Here is a 7848-nt window from a genome sequence, read left to right as displayed (position 1 = left end):
AATCTTGACAGGTTGTAATGTCGAGGGGGACTCGCATCCAGCTGATAGAGCCGCCTGGTGTGGTGAAACATCTGGGTCAAAGCAAGCCAGAGAGACTTCAGGGATTAGGACGATTCAAAACTTAGCAAGTGCCTGTGGGCAGCTTTCTCTCGGTGAGCTATTTCCAAAAGGAGAAGCTTGTAATTACAATAAAGCGGCCATATTATATTGCCGACTTCCTTGGAAAGTCTGTATTTTACTGGGCAGGGCTGCAAACGCACTCACACACCCTCGTAGCCACAACACCCCCCGGAATAGATCAGAGCGGGGGCTCGGTTGGGAGGAAAGGGAGAAAGGGAGTGGACTGATGCTCTCTGGGGTCAAAGAATATGTGCGATGAATACACACTCGGCCTGGTGAAGCCGCTGGACGTGTGCGGACCAACGTAAAAAAAATAAATATATATATATATATATATGTGAGGGGTGGGAAGTATTTTAAGTGTCCATTTGGTCACATATATATATACTGAAAAAAGGGAACTGGGAAAGAGAAAGGGTCAGTGATTTTCATTCTGGCCAGCGGACACACCCAGCTAACCACATACCTCGAAATAGGCAAGGACACGAGGAGGAGGGAGGGACTGAGGGGCAGAGCAAGGAGGGAGGGGGGGAGGAGGGGGGACATAGGAAGGGTACACCTAAGTGGGCGTGTGTTTCTGTTTGGATTGATCGCGCCAGTTTGCGGGCCAACTGATGTATAACAGTGTGTGTCTGTGTGACAAAGATTACACAGCATATTATGACAAAGTGGACTCGTCCTTTAATATTCCAACACTATAAAACAAAGAAAACACACGCTGTGTGTTTCCTTCTCTCTCATTCTCAGCACTGTTATGCGCTTCATTAGAGGCTCTCAGCGCTTAGAAATTTGTTCTTTTTTTTGGGTGGGGAGTTTGAAGATAGCTTCCTCACCCTTTGACGTTAAAATAGCAATAGGAGAACTCGAGGATTTGCTCTATTTAGCCGAATTACTCACTGTTAGAAGGTAATTTGCCCAGATGGCACATAATGGCTGGTCTAATAAAAGGTGTTTAGAAGGACTGATGACACAGCATGAACCACGATGGGAGAATATGTTACACTGAGTCATGAAGTCAAGTCACTGCAGCGTAATATAAAGAGCAGGTAACATTTATACGTATTCACTTAAAACATAAATTTACCACAATTAAACAGATAAGATCCCTATCAAACCAGTCCCAAAATACACACGAGAACAGCAAATTCATTCTTTGTGAAGGCCAACAATGAATACGGCTTATGGCCGGACAAACCACATCTCCATTTGCATCTACCAAGATCCATAATGAAGCAGCCAAAGATGGAGGAGAGATAGGACTCCACTGAAGGTTGGAGGAAACTGCTGCCTGGGAGGGGTGGGAGCCACGATCGTGGAAAGATACAGGCAAGAAAAATCAAAGGAATGAATAGAGAGCTGGTGGTGGGGGGCACATAGGCATGCAGACGGTGAGATGGAATGAATGAGGGCCATTGATAACGAAGGAGTGAGAGGACCAAGGTGAAGGGAGGGAGAAAAAGAGAGACGGGGAGCAAAATAGTGGGAGGAGGGATGAAATGGTATTTACACAAAGATATTCCAGAAGAAAAAAATGTTTTTTCACGGAGGGAAACAGTGGACGTCTGGACAGAAGCATGGCGAACTGACCTACTGACTAAGACCCAGGGTGGGACCTCTGCATCTTGTTCTTTCCACAAATGAAGTCACCGAACAGCTGCAGCACACAGAGAGCCACAGTGGGGCTCCGGTCCCCTGAGAATATGCAAAGGTTACCTCAGTGTGATGAGATGAAAACTCACCTGTGTTGTGAACAGTTATGTGTCTTTCTCTATCTCTTTCTATGCATCAAAACAAAATTAACAACACACCCGGAAAGGATGCAAACAGCTTTAAATGTTGGGCCGATTGATAATTCATGCAGAGACTGCGCTATCTCGCTGGACTGACTCCACAGATATAAGTGAGACGACATAAGAAGCAACTGTTGGTTCAACGCAACAACCTCTAGTAGACGATTCAATAGCATCAATTCTGTCAGAACGAGAAGTTATTTTTTTAATTGAAAGAAGAGTGAGGAACGCCACTGAAGGATGTTCTCAATGGAACATTCTGAGGCGGTTCTGTGTTAACGGGTTGGACTTCTGTCCAACGCACAAGCATCAACGGCATCAACGAATGGCTCACAGATATTACCTCATGTCTTCATCCTTTTCTACAGCTGCATCTTTACACCCTTACCATTAGAGGTAAGGGTTCATTGGTCCAGTCATTATCCCTCAAAATGTCCCCAACTAGGCAGAGTCATGAATTATTAACTTGTTTAAACATCAAAACAAAGATATCACACAGATTCATAGCACCATTGAAAAGAAAGAACTTTGATGTCTTTAAACGGTTCTTCACACCTTATCAGAAGGATGGAAGGTTCGGTTCACATCTCCGTCCACATCTTTGTTCTCTGTAACAATATCACACACCTTGCTGACCAGAGGTCTGACAAAAGTATCTCATGAGGAGGTATTAAGGTACATCACCATGCTAGATCAGCTCTGTCTCATAGTTCCTTGGTGTATTACCATATATTTCTACACAGTCATTGTGCGTGGGTGTCGGCATACATCTCAGACATAAACTGTCAATCACACAATCATCCATGTTGACCAACACACTCATCTCAGCCCCAATACTAAACACTTCCAAATATTTTTTAAAGCCCTTGAGAATAATGAAGAACTGATGGCTGAAAAGAATCAGGATAAAGCAAACCGCACAACTTGGAGAGGTTGAACTCATGCACCCTGACAGGATGTGGTTGCCTGGCAGAATTACGTTGTTTACTCCACGTCGATTCAGCCAAGTCAGGAGAGCATATTTAGAGGGAGCAGATTGAGAACCGGCGTATTGTGGGTCCACTGTATGGGATGAAAGAGGAGAAGCAGCAAGTATGTGAAGCATTAAAGGTATTCAGTCATGGTGAAGGGACAAAGAGCAGCAGAGCCACGCCCGGACCAGTCAGCTGGATGCTGAACGGTCGGAGCGGAGCTCATTGTGCCGTTAGAGTGACACCTTGCTGCACCTGGACCAGGTCACCATTCCAAAGGGGGGAGGAATCGGAACGACAAGCTGAGGATTTAACACTGCAATCTTTCTATGGATGGGGAGGAATTGGGTAAACAAAAACAACAAAGAAGTTTTTTATTATGTCGAACTGACGAATCCAATTTTGGAAGAAAATTAATTACTTTAAAAGAAACTTGCAAACAAGTTAAGGAATTGACCGTATAGGGTTTAGTTGCTAGGTTGATCCTGCAAAAACATGATCGGAAATATAAATGCTGATCATTTCCATAAGAGAGCATTCGATTAAAGTAGTCAGCTGCAGCACGAGGCATTGCCTCTTTTAATGATGATATTGTCAATATACACAGCAAAACTTCATTGTGTGCTATACAACTACATCATTTAAGACATATTTTCTGAGGGTATAGTTTTAGGTGAACCAACTCTTAGTTGTAAATCTGTGTGAGAATTCAAACATGCTTATAACATAGTTATAGCGTGTTTGAACACAGACTTTTTTAGGAACACATATGGAAGCATTTCATTGAGAACAATCCTAAATCAGAATTAAAGCTGACTGATAACTGATATAGAATCAACTAAGAGCTTAGTTCTGTCACTTAGAACTTCGTAGTGTCTGCTCAGAAGTACACGGCAGCTTTATGTCCATGTCGGTTCTAACATTGGATAAACTTCCACTAACTGTGTGCACACTTTGATCTTCATGCCCACTTCCCTTACGGTGGGCCCCGATGTCGGCGGAGACATTTCTCTGACACTCCTCCGTGGGCCACCGGGACTCAGAAGAGTGGGCCATCCCTCAACCAGAAGATGGGCGGTCCAATCCCCAAGTCGACGTTCCCAGGAAAGACAGCAACTGCTGAGTCATCGCTGTGTTGAATGTCACATGGTCCAGATGAGCAGGTAGCCCCTTCCATCACTTATGGACTGGATGTCAATGAGTGAATGACATGTTGCTCCATGGACTATTTATCATGCCTTATATATATGAGCCGGAACACTGTGTTCACCGCTAGTGTCTATATCAATGTGTCCTCGGCAAGACACTTACCCTGAATAGCTCCGCTGTGACTACAGTGTGTAAATGTTAGTGACTGATGGGCGTGTATGGTAGCCTCTGTGTGAATGGGCAAATGATGACGTGTAGTGTTAAAGAGCCGTGCTTGGTTGAAAGACTAGCAAAGAGACATCCGTACAAGACATAGTCCATTTACGTTGTGCTATTATTATCAGCTCATCAAAGTGAGTCGGAATGAAGGTGACTCAACGTCATAATGAAAGTCTCTCCAAGATGGCTCCTCCTGGACAGGAACGCCCAGCTCCACTCTCAGAGACCCCGGCGCTGACGGAGGTACTCCTCCGCCGGCCGAGGTGAATAAGGAATGCACCGGGGGAGAGGGAGGGAATGTACCACAGGGGTGTTGAGGAAGGGGGTGGGGAGGCAGCGGAGGCAACACAGAGGGGGGAAACAGAGGGGTCTTTTGTGAGACAGGAAGCTGCTGAGACCAGGGCCCTCTCTTGGGTACAGTAGAGGGGCAGAGAGAGGCCCGGGATGTGAGAAGAGATGTGACTGAGGGGATGAAGACGAAGAGAGCTCAGTAAGGACAGGAAGACACCCGGGAAATGGTGGAAAGCGGGACGGAACAAGTGCAGGAATACGCTGTAAAGGGGAAAAATGGTGGCTTAAAAAAGGTCTTTCTAAAACTTGGGATGGGATTAAGGTGATCCCACTGGAGTGAAATACAACAACAGTAATGAAGCACACCCAACCACCAAAGCTGCTTTCCTCCCATTATGGTGTTGATGAAGCTAAAAGCCATGTGTGTAACAGTCATCACACACACACACGCTGATGGAAGTGAACTAATGCTCATTCACAAACCACTGGCACAGCATTTGGAAACAATTTGGGGTTCTTGCCCAATTGGACTTGGAGATGGAGGGTCAATGAGCCCCTGATCCCATGGTGGTGGACCCTTGGCTCTACCTCCAGAGACACAGCCGCCTCTAAACTCAGTAATTCATGGATCTAACCGTGCTGTGACTATTTAGACAAACTCTTAGCAGGTTAATTAAAGACAGTGACAGAGTGACAGGAGGGACGCACAGATCATCAGATATGGACTCAAACAGCTGGAACTGGTATCAGGGACAGTAGGCCAGTCAATCACTCACTTTATATTATTTTATATATATTTTCTCATTGTTTAATATTTTGACCAATTGTCTGCTTTATTGAAAGGCTTTGACTTACATTTAAACTCCTGTCAGTTCTAAAGTTTTTATCTCAGTCCAAAAAGTTAAAGGAACAATCTTTTCTGCACTTCTCTGATATCAGGTCAGGTGAGTAGCAGAAGGGGTTCTTGGTGGTGGAATTAACAACAGGTGCACTAGAGAGGCAACAATGAGGCGACCCAAAAAACTGTTTTCCATGTGGAGGCCAGTTTCTCCCTCTTGATCTCTTTGACTGGTTTTCCACTAGTGTTGGTTTTAGCTAGAGTCATCAACACTACTGGGAGCATGAGGACATTTCTTAACCCTACAGAAGAAAGTTTAAAGAGATTTGATGTGTCTTCCAGCACAATCCCCAGAACATGGAGGAGATTCCAGGAGACAGGCAGATGCTCAAAGAGAGCAGGACAGGGCCGTTAAAGGTCCTCACGGCCAAGCACTGTGGAGCACCATTGGCATTTGCTATATAATTACAGGACTGGCATGTCCCCCACTGGCGCCCTGTGCTTTTCACAGATGAGAACAGATTCACCTTGAGCACCTGTGATAGACGTGAAAGGGTCTGGAGAAGCCAAGGAGAACACTATGCTGCCTGCAACGTGGTCCAGCATGACCGGCTTGGTGGTGGCTCGGTGATGGTCTGGGGACGCGTATCCATGGAGGGACGCACAGACCTCTACAGGCTAGAGAACTGCCATTAGACATCGGGATACAATTCAGAAGCATTTTGAGTTAGAATAGAATTTTGGCAAAATGGACAAGCCTGCCTCATCATTTTTTCAGTTTGACTTTTGGGGTGTCTATAAAAATAAGACATTTTACTATTGTTTACATCAAAGGATGTGGCATCCTTTCATTGCTAAGACATTAAACTGTCCATATCAGTATAGATATCCAATAAAAACATTAACAAATGTGTTTTTCAAAGAGTGTATTTATAATCTGAATATGCCCAACACTGGCAGGTTCCCGGAGGTCTCATTTGAGCTACAGCGGCCCACATGACATACATGTGGCGTGATACTTCTGGGTGGTGAATGTGCAATATGAACGCCTAACACAACAAACACAACTGGGGAGCCATCGAGGTCATGGACCCCCCAACTGCTTCAGGAGCTGCTCACCAACCAACAGGTGCGACTGTGGTTGTACAGAGCTGCGTCCATGCGGATGAATACCACAGGAATATGACATGTAATTTGCAGGCACGATACAAAAGTGGAAGCTGCACTGACTATGCGGTCATTCATTGTGTCACTGTGATATTGTGTTGATTCTTTAACATGCAGATGCACAGTATCAAACACACCATTGTCATCACACAAAGAGGCAGCAACAATCTCCTGCTTCCTTTTCTTCTTCATACATCATGCTCAGGACTGTTGCAGTTACAGTGAAAGGCCGAATTCAGAGTAAATCTGAACCGTTTCCATCTTAACATGCCCAGCTGCGTCCTTCTGAGACGTTTCCTTCAGCGCATCTCTCAGCCTCACTCATCCTCCACGTTGCCTTGATTAGAGAGCAAGGACAGAATGATATACTTCAGTGGGACCCGTTTCTCAGTTTCACCCAGATTTAGCCGCTCTCTAAGTGTAGCCTGGCTCACAGTCGGTCTGCGTGTACCGAAGCGCTAGCATATGATTACAGAAAGAACATGGGGACGGTGGCTGACCGGTAATTTGGCTTCCCTAAATGTTGTCGGAGTCATTCCAGTCTCTTCCCGTCCCCACAGGCTGGGCTTGGACGACACAATGAAGAGACACTTTTACCGTATGACATGGCTGGATTTGCTAAATCCCACAAACAGAAGCTGCCAGCCATCATTCAAGGCACTTTGATCCGGCATGGAAGCAAAATAAATAACTGCCAATAGTTTATGGAATTGAGGTGAACAGGAGATAACTGCTGTTAAAAAAAAAGTGCAGCTTTGAAGTTGTGTGTTTAGATAATTCCTTTTAGAACAGAAGATAACAGCGAGCAGCACACAGCGTGCCCTCCATTTCGGTATTTGACCATGCACACATGCTCAATGAAGCTCTGTCTTGTTTCTTCACACCTCGGGTTGGTGTGTGTGTGTGTGTGTGTGTGTGTGTGTGTGTGTGTGTGTGGGGCCACACACAGAAGCCATCAAAGCGACTCCCTTGATTGGTGCACAGTAATAACATTCACCCGGTGAAAACGGACCTTCGTCAGGCAGGAATTGAGGGAGAATCTGACCCTGGATATAAAAGGTGTCTTTCTGCAGCGCTCGCCCTCACCCGCACGCCAGAGGGAGTTGGGATAAGAAAACCGAGGGAGAGGACGAGTTAGAGCCAGAAGGAGACTGTGGAGAGAGATCGAGAGGTAACAGGGAGGATGGGGGGAGGCAATGTTGAGGAGGGAATATTAAGGCTGCAACAAAGAGGAGGAAGAGAGAGCAAGAGGCCCAGTGGAATATAGTTATAGAATATAGTATAAATAATCGTTTTGCTTTGA

The sequence above is a fragment of the Gasterosteus aculeatus genome, chromosome 10 (genome assembly GCF_964276395.1).
Source record: "Gasterosteus aculeatus chromosome 10, fGasAcu3.hap1.1, whole genome shotgun sequence".
NCBI classification, from domain to species: domain Eukaryota; kingdom Metazoa; phylum Chordata; class Actinopteri; order Perciformes; family Gasterosteidae; genus Gasterosteus; species Gasterosteus aculeatus.
This window is presented reverse-complemented; position numbering follows the sequence as displayed.